Here is a 16,273-nt window from a genome sequence, read left to right on the forward strand (position 1 = left end):
TTGAAATGCAAACTTTCACCAAAAGAAATTGTGCACAGTTAGTTAATCTGCAAGACAATGTACAATGTTACATGATTGTATGTTAGGAGAATTAAATGACACTGTATGCATGGCAACATGTTTGATCAAGTTTGGAAGGACAATAAAAATAATATAACAGCGTGTACTTTTTTATTAAATTCCTGACACTGTGCGATGAATACTGTGTTGACATGTCCTCTGAATGTATTGAAGGGTGACCCAGTGTAGGGGGGATATATTGTGGGAATATATCGTGAGTTGAGTGTCCTCTGAATGTATTGAAGGGTGACCCAGTGTGTGTGGGGGGGGGGGGGATATATTGTAGGGATATATCGTGTGTTGAGTGTCCTCTGAATGTACTGAAGGGTGACCCAGTGTAGGGGGTATATATTGTGGGGATGTATCGTGTGTTGAGTGTCCTCTGAATGTATTTAAGAGTTTCCCAATGTAGGGGGGATATATTGTGGGGATGTATCGTGTGTTGAGTGTCCTGTGAATGTATTAAAGAGTTTCCCAATGTAGGGGGGTTATATTGTGGGGATATATCATGTTTTGAGTGTCCTCTGAATGTATTGAAGGGTGACCCAGTGTAGGGGGGGGGGATATATTGTGGGAATATATCGTGAGTTGAGTGTCCTCTGAATGTATTGAAGGGTGACCCAGTGTAGGGGGGATATATAGTGGGAATATATCAGGAGTTGAGTGTCCTCTGAATGTATTGAAGGCTGACCCAGTATAGGGGGGGGGGGGGGGGGGATATATTGTGGGGATATATCGTGTGTTGAGTGTCCTCTGAATGTATCGAAGGGTGACCCAGTGTAGGGGGGATATATTGTGGGGATATATCGTTTGTTGAGTGTCCTCTGAATGTATTGAAGGGTGACCCAGTGAAGGGGGGATTGGGGGGGGGGTATATTGTGGGGATATATCGTGTGTTGAGTGTCCTCTGAATGTATTGAAGGGTGACCCAGTGTAGGGGGGGGGGGGGGGGGGGGGGGGGGGGGGGGATATATTGTGTGTTGAGTGTCCTGTGAATGTATTGAAGGGTGACCCAGTGTAGAGGGGATATATCATGGGAATATATCGTGTGTTGAGTGTCATCTGAATGTATTGAAGGGTGACCCAGTGTAGGGGGGGGGGGGGGATATATTGTGTGTTGAGTGTCCTCTGAATGTATTGAAGGCTGACCCAGTGTAGGGGGGATATATTGTGGGGATATATCGTGTGTTGAGTGTCCCCTGAATGTATTGAAGGGTGACCCAGTGTAGGGGGGATATATAGTGGGAATATATCAGGAGTTGAGTGTCCTCTGAATGTATTGAAGGCTGACCCAGTATAGGGGGGGGGGGAGGGGGGGGATATATTGTGGGGATATATCGTGTGTTGAGTGTCCTCTGAATGTATTGAAGGCTGACCCAGTGTAGGGGGGGGGGATATATTGTGGGGATATATATCGTGTGTTGAGTGTCCTCTGAATGTATCGAAGGGTGACCCAGTGTAGGGGGGATATATTGTGGGGATATATCGTTTGTTGAGTGTCCTCTGAATGTATTGAAGGGTGACCCAGTGAAGGGGGGATTGGGGGGGGGGTATATTGTGGGGATATATCGTGTGTTGAGTGTCCTCTGAATGTATTGAAGGGTGACCCAGTGTAGGGGGGGGGGGATATATTGTGGGGATATATTGTGTGTTGAGTGTCCTGTGAATGTATTGAAGGGTGACCCAGTGTAGAGGGGATATATCATGGGAATATATCGTGTGTTGAGTGTCCTCTGAATGTATTGAAGGGTGACCCAGTGTACGGAGTTAAACAAACAAAGAAAAACAAACACTCCATACTAACATACTTCCTCAGCTTGGCCGGGTAGACTTCAGAAGAGCTGTAAAATATCTCCAAGAGGGGGGTCAGCTGACGGGTCGAGTAAGTAAGGTGAAATGAGGTTTAACATCGCATTTAAGATTATTGCGCGTACACAGTGATGTGCATGCATGTGTGTGTGTGTAGGTGCACGCCCAGCTTGGTGTAGACAGCATCTAAGGCTCAGAAGACAAAACGGAGACAAGCTACTGTTCACAGATGAGTCTAGGTTTCATCTGGAAAGCCTTGATGGTCGTGCAAGGGTCTACAGTCGCCCAGAATGTTTCAGCGACGCTTGCGTTACTAAACGTCTTCATTTTTTTTGAGTGGAAGTGTAATGTCATGGGGTGGCATCTCAACTCATGTGAGAATACAACTCATTATTGTTAATGGCAATTTAAATGGTGTACGCTACCGGGACAAAATCGTTCGAAATCACGTTGTACTCTTTGTGCAAATGCAGGGACGTAACGTCACGTTGTACTCTTTGTGCAAATGCAGGGACGTAACGTCACGTTGTACTCTTTCTGCAAATGCAGGGACTTAACGTCACGTTGTACTCTTTGTGCTAATGCAGGGACGTAACGTCACGTTGTACTCTTTATGCAAATGCAGGGACGTAACGTCACGTTGTACTCTTTCTGCAAATGCAGGGACTTAACGTCACGTTGTACTTTTTGTGCTAATGCAGGGACGTAACGTCACGTTGTACTCTTTCTGCAAATGCAGGGACGTAACGTCACGTTGTACTCTTTGTGCTAATGCAGGGACGTAACGTCACGTTGTACTCTTTGTGCAAATGCAGGGACGTAACGTCACGTTGCAGCAGGATAATGCCCGCCCTCATGTTGCACGTGTTGTAACAGACCTTTGAGACAGTAAAACATTGCTGTTCTGCAATGGCTGGCTATTTCTCCAGACCTCTCCCCCATAGTATGGGATGTGATGGTACAATGCATACGACAGGACCAGAACCGACTCATAACGCAAGCTCATTTGGTTGACATGGAACAACATCCCCCAGACTGTTTTCAATCATCTGTTGTATTCAATGTGGACCTCGCCCGTATCAATGCAAATGGTGGTCAAACCCGAAACTGACATTGTTAACTGAGTTTTTACCCAGCCCATCGTTTAGGGCGTGTCTCTCTGTCTCCTCATAATAGGTATGGATTTTGTCAATGGACTGGTTAGGATAAAATATTGAAGAAACGATGATCAAACATCATGTTGTTATTGTTAATAACAACATTTACACCACTTTTTATGAAGCACAGTTATTTTTCCCGGCAGTATATAATTGAATAAAAGGAGTAGATTGGATTATGAATAGGGAAGTCAGTTGGAGGACAAGATACATAAAATGACCTCAAATAAACGTTTGTTTTTGTTTTGTCAATTGAAAACCACACGGAGAGATAAGTTCCACATACGATTCAACACTGAGTGAGCGAGTATGGTTGAATGCAGTTTTTAGACCTTTACCACTTAGATGATAGACACGAAAACTAAATCAACGCACACACGTATCACGCTTTCAATTACAGTCATATTTCGTTTAAAAACATCCAAAGTTGAAATTATTCATTCAACAAATGCAAAACAGTTCATAACTGAGTAAAAACAATTTAAACAGCTACAAAAAGGGTTGTATAATTAAGAAAACCGAACCCGATAATAATAATGATGATAATAATGATGATGGTAATAATATTAATAATAATGATAATGATAACACATGGCAAACATTTCGATTAACATTTGGTGGCATATTTTCAACAAAATGACACTTAATTTACTAACAGGCGCAAATTGTTTCCAGAGTATGGGCAAGCATTTTTAAAATTTTAAGTAGCACACCCTCCACACACATCCGTTTTCTAAGAAGCAGGGGGTGGGGGAGTGTTAATGTCTACATAAATTTATGGGTCCTTGCACATAGGGTCCTTACACGTCATCATGTATTTTTGAAATTCTTAGAACCCCTCGAAATATTACCAACTACAATGCAGGTGTCTCTTATGACCATGTTCAAAGATACAACGCAGTAGATAAAAAAAGCACAAGATCACACAAGATGGATGAATAGTTTCATTGTCACATCCCGTTTAGGCTAATGTCGATACGGTCTGACATTAGCTTTTCGCTGATCGGTATCTAGCAGTACCGGCCACTGGCTTACAAAACGCGGATGTAGTTAACCTAAGATGTGATGGCCTCGGGGAGAGATATATCCACCGTCGAAAACGACGTTCGTGGGTTCGAGTCCGTGGTCGTCATATGATGCTGATGATGATGGTGATGGTCCTCCGTGCCTCTCTTTCAAATAAGAGTACACGGTCTCTCGGGGTAAACACAAGCGTCCCTCTCCCTGTCAGCGTCTCTCGGGGTAAACACAAGCGTACCCATCCCCAGTAAACGTCTCTCAGATTTAACACAAATGTCCCCACACACTGTCAGCGCTTTCAGGGTAAACACAAACGGTCCCCGTCCCCTGTCAACGTCTCTCAGATTTAACACAAATGTCCCCACCCACTGTCAGCGCTTTCAGTGTAAACACAAACGTCCCCGTCCCCTGTCAACGTCTCTCAGATTTAACACAAATGTCCCCACACACTGTCAGCGCTTTCAGGGTTGACACAAACGTCCCCGTCCCCAGCCAGCGTCCATCGGAGTTACCACAAACGTCCCCAACCCCTGTCAGCATCCATCGGGGTTAACACAAACGTCCCCTATCCCTGTCAGCGTTTTCAGGGTTAACACAAATGTCCCCGTCCCCAGCCAGCGTCCATCGGGGTTAACACAAACTTCCCCACCCCCTGCCATCGTCGCTCAGGGTCAACACAAGCATCCCCACCCGCTGTCAGCGTCCATTGGGGTTAACACAAGCGTCCCTCCCCCTGTCAGCGTCTCTCAGGGTACTCACGTGTAGTTTGTTTGTTTGTTTGTTGTTTAACGCCACATTCAGCAATATTCCAGCTATATGACGGCGGTATGTAAATAATTGAGTCTGGACCAGACAATCCAGTAACTAACATCATGAGCATCGACATGCATCAACTAAGTCAGCGATATTGACCACCTGATCCCGTTAGTCGCCTCTTACGACAAAGATAGTCGCCTCTTACGGCAAGCATAGTCGCCTTTTACGGAAAGCATGGGTTGCTGAAGACCCATTCTACCCCGGATCTTCACGGGCCCTCTGTATACTGATTCACGTAGGCATTGTATTGTTTTAACAAACAGTCACGCCCAAAATGATGTCTGTTATTAACTGTAAAATACATAAAAATATATGTTAAGTAAACTACGGTTATAACGAACTCAAAGGGACCACTAATTTTAGTTCGTTATAACCGCTGTTCGTTATAAGCATATATTTGTTTTGTTAATGTCCTGAAAACAGACCAAGGCCTCAGGTCAGTTCCTCCTAGTATATGCATATACTGAGAGACCTGTCATCTGTCTACTATAAACTCATCACGAAATCTTCCATGGACGACGTCGTGAATTCGGACTCAAAATTATTAATCATACGCTACTCGGGAAACAATGATTTGCCCGGTTGAATGTGACTGAAAATGTTGTTGGTTGTCACGATAAGAGGATATTAAATGTGTTTGAGATTTATTTAACAAATTACAAAATCGGTAAAAACTCGGAAAATGTTGAACTCGGAAGGTTCGACAACCAGGCAGTCGAAACTTTGTCAGGAAAAAATCGACATTGTTTGAGACATTGTGGGTGTGTGTTTGAGATATTGTGGGTGTGTGCTTGAGACATTGTGGGTATGTGTTTGAGACATTGTGGGTATGTGTTTGAGACATTGTGGGTCTGTGTTAGAGACATTGTGGGTCTGTGTTTGAGACATTGTGGGTATGTGTTTGAGACATTGTGGGTCTGTGTTTGAGACATTGTGGGTCTGTGTTTGAGACATTGTGGGTCTGTGTTAGAGACATTGTGGGTCTGTGTTTGAGATATTGTGGGTGTGTGTTTGAGACATTGTGGGTATGTGTTTGAGACATTGTGGGTCTGTGTTTGAGACATTGTGGGTATGTGTTTGAGACATTGTGGGTCTGTGTTAGAGACATTGTGGGTCTGTGTTTGAGACATTGTGGGTATGTGTTAGAGACATTGTGGGTATGTGTTTGAGACATTGTGGGTCTGTGTTTGAGATATTGTGGGTCTGTGTTTGAGACATTGTGGGTCTGTGTTTGAGATATTGTGGGTGTGTGTTTGAGACATTGTGGGTGTGTGTTTGAGACATTGTGGGTATGTGTTTGAGACATTGTGGGTATGTGTTTGAGACATTGTGGGTCTGTGTTAGAGACATTGTGGGTATGTGTTTGAGATATTGTGGGTGTGTGTTTGAGACATTGTGGGTATGTGTTTGAGACATTGTGGGTCTGTGTTAGAGACATTGTGGGTCTGTGTTTGAGACATTGTTGGTCTGTGTTAGAGACATTGTGGGTCTGTGTTTGAGACATTGTGGGTCTGTGTTAGAGACATTGTGGGTATGTGTTTGAGACATTGTGGGTCTGTGTTTGAGACATTGTGGGTCTGTGTTTGAGACATTGTGGGTCTGTGTTAGAGACATTGTGGGTATATGTTTGAGATATTGTGGGTGTGTGTTTGAGATATTGTGGGTATATGTTTGAGATATTGTGGGTATATGTTTGAGATATTGTGGGTATGTGTTTGAGACATTGTGGGTATGCGTTTGAGACATAATGAGTATGTGTTTGAGATATTGTGGTTATGTGTTTCAGACATTGTGGGTGGGTGTTTGAGACATTGTGGGTATGTGTTTCAGACATTGTGGGTGTGTGTTTGAGACATTGTGGGTATGTGTTTCAGACATTGTGGGTATGTGTTTGAGTCGTTGTGGGCATGTGTTTGAGTCGTTGTGGGTACGTGTTTGAGTCGTTATGGGTATGTATGTGTTGGAGACATTATGGGTATGTGTTGGAGACATTGTGGTTATGTGTTGGAGACATTGTGGGTGGGTGTTTGAGACATTGTGGGTATGTGTTTGAGTCGTTGTGGGTATGTGTTGGAGACATTATGGGTATGTGTTTGAGACATTGTGGTTATGTGTTGGAGACATTGTGGGTGGGTGTTTGAGACATTGTGGGTATGTGTTTGAGTCGTTATTGGTATGTGTTTGAGACATTGTGGGTATGTGTTGGAGACATTGTGGTTATGTGTTGGAGACATTGTGGGTGGGTGTTTGAGACATTGTGGGTATGTGTTTGAGTCGTTGTGGGTATGTGTTGGAGACATTATGGGTATGTGTTTGAGACATTGTGGTTATGTGTTGGAGACATTGTGGGTGGGTGTTTGAGACATTGTGGGTATGTGTTTGAGTCGTTATTGGTATGTGTTTGAGACATTGTGGGTATGTGTTTGAGACATTGTGGGTATGTGTTTGAGACATTATGGGTATGTGTTTGAGACATTGTTTTGGGGACGTTGTGGTGGCTATGTTTTGAAGATATTGTGGTTATGTTTTGGAGACATTGTGGCTATGTTGTGGAGACATTGTGGGTATGTTTTGGAGACATTGTGGCTAAGTTTGGAGACATTGTGGCTAAGTGTTGGAGACATTGTGGCTATGTTTTGGGGACATTGTGGATATGTTTTGGGGACATTGTGGTGGCTATGTTTGGGGGACACTGTGGCTATGTTTTGGGGACATGGTGGCTATGTTTTGAAGACATTGTGGTGGCTATGTTTTGGAGACATTGTTGCTATATTTTGGAGACTTTGTGACTATGTTTTGGAGACACTGTGGCTATGTTTTGGAGACACTGTGGTGGCTATGTTTTGGGGACATGGTGGTTATGTTTTGGAGACATTGTGGTGGCTATGTTTTGGAGACATTGTTGCTATATTTTGGAGACTTTGTGACTATGTTTTGGAGACACTGTGGCTATGTTTTGGAGACACTGTGGTGGCTATGTTTTGGGGACATGGTGGCTATGTTTTGGGGACATGGTGGCTATGTTTTGGAGACATTGTGGTGGCTATGTTTTGGAGACATTGTGGCTTTTTTTTTGAGACATGGGTACAATTAGTGAAGCCCTTTTCGGATGTGATATTTTCGTTTCCTCCGCCGTGATATTGCTGAAATATTGCTAAAAGGGGCGTAAAACCATAATCTATCATTCACTAACTGTTGTCAGTACCCAACGTTCCCCAGTAAGATATTCTGCCATAGGCAATACAACCTTTAGTTTGACCTCCGTGTGACATGTCTGTCAGACTTTCGTTTCATCTTTCATAAACAGAGCAATTACACACAGGTGGCTCAGATTAATTGGGTAGATTGGGCTCTGGATATGACAATAGCACGTAAGGGGCTTTGTACATGTGGGAACTTCTGAGGGTTTTAGTAACGCATATTCGTACCTTATGCTTTGACTTCAATTACCTGTTTCCAAACCATATTTCATGACTGGTTGTACCGGTAAATTACGAGCATGGTATAATCCAAATTGACCATTAACATCTAAAGCGGAATGGACGTGATTACTAAAATCATATCATTGAATAGGATGGTAGTACATAGTTAAGTCTTATAGAAGCCCCGGAAGTTGCCTGCTGGATTATTTGCTAACTGGAATCTAATTGGTAGGAGGGTTTTTATGTCATTCATTAGAGCCAGTAAATGAGTTAGCGTTAAGGTGCCGGGTGACAAAAGTCCAAAATTCAACATATCAATTTGTAATCGGAGATGTTCTAAATATGACAAAAAGGTTTGTAACATGCTTTGAATATTTTCAATTACTAGTTCTAATTGGAATAAGGTCTTTGTGGCTCATTCTAACTTTGCTATTTGATTGCTCAATGTCCCTCCAGACATTAGCAATTTCTTGTTCAACTACATCCAGATCGTTAATGGCTTCGTTAATGTCATGTCGAGACTTGAATCCTTGTGGTATTAAGATAGAGAGCCCTTCGTGTATTACACGTGCCATATCTGCTTCAATCTCTGCAAGCTCACGTACATTTTGCTTAATAGTGCTTAGGTCAGCGTCAGACACAGTGCCAAATGAGAAAAATAAAGCCCTCCAACAAATGGCAATAGCGACCGCTTTGGTAAAGTGCACAACCTGCCATATTCTGAGAAGGCTATTTAAGGTTGTATTTTGTCTCTTGTCGGGAGCCATAACGAGGGAATATTTGCTCTATCAACAAGTGAGCGATGATTTCGGCAGTATTGTCTGGTACTGCAAAAGACTCAGGCCAACCATTGTAGAGATCTACAAAACCGACAATATACTTGTTACCTGACAGAGTAGTTGGGTATGGTCCTGACAGATCCATGCTTATCTTCGCAAAGGGATATGGAGGTACATCAGTTTCTTGTAGCAGAGGTCTTTGCTTGTGCAGAGACCAGGCTTGACAGGTTACACAACTGGAAAAGGACTCGTATAAGTCCTTGTACATATTCGGTCAGTAATACTTTGTCTTCAGGGCATCAAACGTCTTGTCAATCCCTATATGCCCATTCTCATCATGATTAGTTGGCCTTTCTATGATACAGGTACATACCATCTGGTGACTGGCTCATCATCCACATGTGATGTAGTATAACAGACCATCCAGTACGAGTTATTTCTTGAGGCTATAGCAACCATGCTGTTCCTGCTCCAGCGAGGTTTTTATCTTCCGGATCCCCTCATCCTTTGACTGTTCTGTAGTCATGTCCAGATTAGTCCTGTGGTATTGTCACAGCAGGGTCTTCTGGTTCTGAGGCTTGGCAATGAGCATACCTCTTGGGGTTTAAAATGCTCAATGTCTTCATTGTCTGTTCGAGGATGGAACTCTGGATAGTTATATCCTGCTATTCCCAGGGCCCAGAGTTGTACGTTTTTATTTTGCATTGGGGCTCTAACAGGTACTTTAATGGTTTATGATCAGTTTTGACCACAAACTCCGTATTATGCAAGTAATGGTCAATCATCTGTAGGCCAAAGTGTATTGCAAATGCTTCCTTCTCTAGGGTTGCCCAGCGTGTCTTGGTATCACTCAGCTTCTGCAACAGAAATTGAATGGTTTTCTCACACCTGTCATCACTTTTTTTGGCAAGACAAGCTGTCACTTGCATCCGTATACAGGATGTAGGGTTTGTTTGGGTCAGGATACAACAGCAGCGGCATTACCGTAAGACTGTTTCAGGAACTCTGAAGCTCATTGGCATTCTTCTGTCCAGGAAAATCTGGCATATTTCTTTGTTAACCAGATGATCAATTCGCCATTTTTTTAGAAATTGGGAATGAAGCATCGATAATAATTGCATATGCCAATGAAGCTTCTGGCCTCTTTGCCACATGTTGGGGCTCCAGTCGACGATATAGCTTCCACTTTCTGCTCCTCAGGCTTGATCCCATTCTGGTTAATCACGAATAATAAGTTGCTTGTTTCAGATTTGGCAAAGTGACACTTAGAAAGTTTACATTTCAGTGAGTGTTGTCTTTTACAATCAAACACTATATATGATTTGCCAAAATAACGATATGGACATGAGATCATTTAAAGTTTTTGGAAAGATCAAGATGTCATCTAGATATGCTTGGGAAAAGGCTTCTAGGTCTTGTAATACCTCATTCATGAGTTCCATGAAGATTGATGGAGCATGACAGAGAATTCAAACAGGCCTCGGTGGCATGCAAACACCGTTTTTTCCTTATCCTTTTCATCCATCAAAACCTGCCAGTACCCCAGCTTCAAATCCAAAGTGGTGAAGTACCTAGAATCCCCTAATTGTGTCAGTATGTCATCAATGAGTTGGAAAAGCGTGGATATTGGCCTTGTAATTTTGTTCAGTGACCGGTAGTCGATGCAGAAACGTTTGCTGCAAACTTTCTTGTCAGCATCGACAGTGGGGAAACGCCATGGGGACCTTGATCTTTTAATGATCTTTGCATCCAACATGTCATTTACGGCTTTGTCAACCACTTTTCTTTTGTTAAGTGGTGTCCGGTATGGCCTCAACTTGATAGGTGGGTGGTCACCTGTGTCAATCTTCAACTTGATGGTGTTAGTATGGCCCAGGTCCAAATCACTTGTGGCAAAGAGATCTCCATGCCTTTTTACTAAATCTTTTATCTTCCCTATATGCTCTTGTGGGTTGTCAACATCCTTGCTTAACCTTTGCCCTGCACCAGGCTCCTACTTTGAAGTTTTAACATGGTGTCCCCTGTCAAGCGAACAATAGAGGCAATGTGCAGGTCTTCCTCTAAAGGTACATAGGATTTCCTATCCTTAGACTGTCAAGGTCGTAGTAGAGCCTGATGTCATTCTGTTTCACTAACTGCCCTGATCCTGTCTGATTTTATCCTTTCTTGATCTGAACTCAATAGTACCACATATTTTTCTATACGTTTAAACCATTGTGTAAATTGTGTGGGTTCTCCCTCAAAAGTTTTAATTATCTGCGCTATCCCCTGGGTGCCTAAAACTGTCGACAGGTTAACTAACTGTCCCGTTATTTGTCCTACTATCCCTGTCAAAAAGTCCCCTACATCCTGGCCAGCCATAACGAAAAATGAACAGAGAAGAAGTCCGAGCTACTTACCCAAGTTTGATCTGAACTTCAGTCTCCACTCGGCACCAAAGAAGAATCCCAACGTGCTAAATATGGAGCTCAACAGACAGACGTCTATGGTTTCAGCAGTTTCATAAGTACTTCTATACACTAGTACGAAGCAGTTGCGAGGGCGTGGCAGAAACTGTGAGAGAGGCTACGGGGTGTTTCATTCGCCGTAGTGTGCTGGCCTTCTGAGCGATGAGTTGACTGTTGGCTTTTTGCTCGTGACTGTTCGGGTTCTTAGGCTGCTCTTTTTGGACTGCTCTGTATATCTGGTCCTGTTCGGTGTTCAGGGCCCTGCTGTGCCTCTCTGCTGGCTGCACGGACGGACCAGGTTATATAGGGATTGTCTGGCTGGCCTGTCGTGACCCGACACCTGCCTTTATCATGCTCATCAATCAGCTGGCAGCAGTTGTCAGCCAGTAAAGGTCCAATCATGGCCATCGAGTCGTTTGAGGGTCAAAACACAACTCATTAATCTGTCTGCGGCAAAACAGTAAACTCCTCAACACAGTGGCTAAGTTGTTGAGACATTGGGGGTATGTGTTTGATTCATTGAGGGTATGTGTTTGATTCATTGAGGGTATGTGTTTGATACATTGAGGGTATGTGTTTGATACATTGAGGGTATGTGTTAGATTCATTGAGGGTATGTGTTTGATACATTGAGGGTATGTGTTTGATACATTGAGGGTATGTGTTTGAGCAGTGTCTGAAACTCAGCAGAGTAAGCTGAGAGTAAGGCTCTCAGCTTACTCTGTTGAGTTTCAGACACTGCACATTTCCCAAACTGTAGGCCGAGTGGAAAAACTTTAGGCCCAAACATTTTAGCTGAAGCAGGGAGACAGACTCTTGCAATATAAATCACAAAACACAACCAGTCTACTATCACACCGAGTTCCCAGACGCTGTGTTGATAGATGAAGCCAGCATTTATCAAGGAAATTAACATCTTAACGACAACATGTCATACGCCATTTGAATTGTCTCATCCTATTTTTATAAATATGAAAGTCATGTTTATCACATTATTTAAATAAGTGCATTTATAACTTAACTACGTTCGTTTAAAAAAATTAATTAAGCTGACACATTCATAACGTCCAAATTAAGTGAGTGAGTGAGTTGGATTTAACGCCGCTTTTAACATTATTCCAGTGATATCACGGCGTGTCAGCTTAATGTGGGAGGAAAGCCCGAAGTAATGCAGGTCTCAGACGTTTACCACTTCGGTGAAACCAACGAGCACGGGTATAGTGCTGACAAACCTAGAAATATAATCGGGGTGAACCGGGATTCGAACCCACAATCATAGGTTTCTGGCGTGCCCAAGGGACGCAACTCTGCACAGCGAATCGCGGCGCCTTAGACGACTTGGCCACCTGTGCACACCCCCTCCAGATTAAGCATAAGGAAGCGAAAAATATGTCGATATTCGGTAATTATATGGTTACATAATAGAGCTATCCATTAACTTATTTCTTTTTTTTAATTTTCATCATAAAAGTAATCGTAAAATGATGATAAAAATAATTTTAAGTGCGATCTATCAAAACATTTCCCGATAATAGTGGCTTAGCGTTCAGTGGCATGAGAAAATACCTGCGTTTTCGGACCGTGAAGATTCAGGTTAGAATAGGCCTTCGGCAAGCCATGATTACCCTAAAAGCATGATGCTTGTCGTAAGAGACGACTAACGGGATCGGGTGATCAGTTTCCTCCTCCGTTTTCGAAGCTTTATATAAATAACACTTGCGAAAATTCGTTCGATGTTTGTTATCGTTAGAAAGCTCTGAACGCTATAATAGTACAGCAACCTCGCCAGTAGTATTTTCGCAGTTGTAACATGCGATTTTAACGTATAGAAATTAAGCTTTTGCCGTAATCTAATATAAGGTCATAATCATGCACATGACCTGAGGCAGCCAATCAAATTACAGCAAGTCTTTGGTCAAATCCATGTCTTGAACGTTTTTAGCAGGAAATCGCGATCGATGTTTAAAATATGGAATTTCTTGGACATATCGTTCTAGTTTACGACTTTGACAAAGATTTCTCATGCATAATATCGTATAATACAAAGACGTATATAGATTGTACATATACGTCTTTGTCGTGTCCAAGCCAAAACATTGAGGCGACAAATCCCAAGAAGTCATTTGAATTATATTGGAATGATGGAATTTGTTTACGGTTGTAAAGACACGTGTCCCATATTATTTTTTCAATAACATTACGGTAAATAGTTCCTTATTTGAAATCTATTGATAAAATATGATAAACTGAAATGAAAACGCATTTTTGGCTTTGGGATAGATTTAATAAATGAATGACATGAGAGGTAGGCTCATGAACTTATTATTTTGACGTGGCTATGATTGACCAGTACGCCGGCCTGCGTTGATGGATGAGTTATCAGGCGGATAACTTTCAAGCTGGACCCTGTTTCCCTAAGCAATCTCAGTGTTCTGATTTATTTATTATGTTTACAGCTTAAAACATACTGCCGGTCGTAAGGGCCAACAAAAAATTAGATTATCAGCCCGAGGACAATTCTGTCGGCCTCGGCATACTGTGTTTGAGACATTGTGAGTATGTGTTTGAGACATTGAGACTATGTGTTTGAGACATTGTGGGTATGTGTTTGATACATTGAGACTATATGTTTGAGACATTGTGGGTATGTGTTCGAGACATTGTGGCTATGTGTTGGAGACATTGTGGGTATGTGTTTGAGACATTGTGAGTATGTGTTTGATACATTGTTGGTATGTGTTTGAGACATTGTGGCTATGTGTTGGAGACATTGTGGGTGTGAATATGAAACAATGTTGGTATGTACATGCAGATCAGTCTTGTCTGTATCGTTGTATCGTCAACACGTCACCATCCTCGATAATGCAGTGTCATGATACATATCCTGGTCCCATTCGATACGATGGTTTGATTTTGGCAATTATTCATTTCACGTTCCAGTTTTCCAATGGATTTATTGATCTTTGATCTATGTCGGGGGCACATTACTTAGCTGGCTTCAATTTGCCCTTTGTTGTGTCCATTCTTTAAACTATCAGTGCTAATTAACACACACACACACACACACACACACACACACACACACACATGTATATGCTCTCCGCCTCATGGCCGCATTTGCCGCATCACTGAAGGGACCACGTGGTGTGGTTTTATTTTTATAATTATATATTGTGTATTATTATTTTCGTTTTAGCATCTTTATTACATCACGGTACAAGATTTTAAAACCCTGTACAATACCACTTGGACAGGTGTATCGGGGATGTTTTTTTCCACAACAACTATATATCAATGGATATCAAAAACAGTTTTAGTTTGGATCCAATGGGTGACTGGATATACACCATTAATGCGTAGCGTATTAATGTATTAAGATGATGGTCGTTTCCAGACACTTTATATCTGTATTCAATAAATTTAGATAACACCAACAATTATTCCATAACTTCAGAATGATCGTTTTCTTCACTGACGTCATAGAAAATAATATTACCATAATTATCATATATTTTGTAATGGATATTTTAACTCTAGACCACCTAAAGAAATCCAACCAAAGAGAAAAAAAATTTTGGCAATAAAATAGATAATGCCTTATGGTGTGCGACAGCGAGGGAAATACCGGAATTTAGGCGCGAGTATGGTAAACATAGAATGAAATGAACACTCATATAATATCATCCATATACCATGAGAAATTATCTACTGTATTCTCAAAATGATCTATTTATTACCGAAGAAGATGTCGACACACAGAGACGAATTTTAATGTGTACCTTATCAGGTCGCCTCCATGGTCTAGTGGTAGAGCGTCCGCCCGGAGAGCGGAAGGTCCGGAGTTCGATCCCCGACCGCGTCATACCAAAAGACGTTAAAAGGTGGTGCTTGTTGTTACCCTGTCTTGCGCTCGGCATTAAGGGGTTAAAACAAGGACTGGTCGGCTCGGATTCAGTGTACTGTGTCTGAGTGGGGTATTCATGTTAAACTGCGGCATGGTATCTCAGTGAGCTAGCACTATAAATCGGCATCAGTCCGGACTAGTACAAACACACACACGTGCATTCACGTCGCTATATAAGTACAATAATCTTGGACGCGACGTGAAACCCAATCTCACCTCACCTCGCCGTTTTGACTTCAGCCCCTTTGATCTGGAAGACAATACAAATAGAGTCCCACTGCAGATAAAGCCCGCACTTCACGTTCGCGATCACCCGGTGACGCAACAGATAACATGTAGAATGTCTCAACGCATTGAATTCTAATCTGTGTTCCGCTTATCAAAGTGAAGATTGCTCTATACGCAATGTTTTCTTTTGTCGTATTCAAACGACGCGAGGGTTCACGATGACCTGGAAAATCCCAAAACAACAATTTACTTTGTGAATGCGATGAAATGGATGATAAAACATACTATCTTTTTTAACTACACATGTAGTACAAAAGTTTGATCATCCGCGTTAACGCCTAGACACACATGTAGTGTACACATAGTCTGTCATACAGACCCTGAAACAAATACAGCCAATACTGCCCATGCAAGTCTATAATGTTTGGCAAGTCTAGATTACTGCAGTGTCGTAAACTGAAGAAAGTCCCTAGTCTCTTTTTTATTATAACTATACTACTCAAAAGAAGTTAAAGATCACCTGATTCTTTCATATTACCATAGTTAATCTCTCATGCCATGACAGATTTACATTACCAATATGAAAGAATCGGGTGATCCTGAACTTCTTTTGAGTAGTATATAATTTAAC

Source organism: Haliotis cracherodii, unplaced genomic scaffold (assembly GCF_022045235.1).
Source record: "Haliotis cracherodii isolate W230 unplaced genomic scaffold, xgHalCrac1.p SCAF_4, whole genome shotgun sequence".
NCBI classification, from domain to species: domain Eukaryota; kingdom Metazoa; phylum Mollusca; class Gastropoda; order Lepetellida; family Haliotidae; genus Haliotis; species Haliotis cracherodii.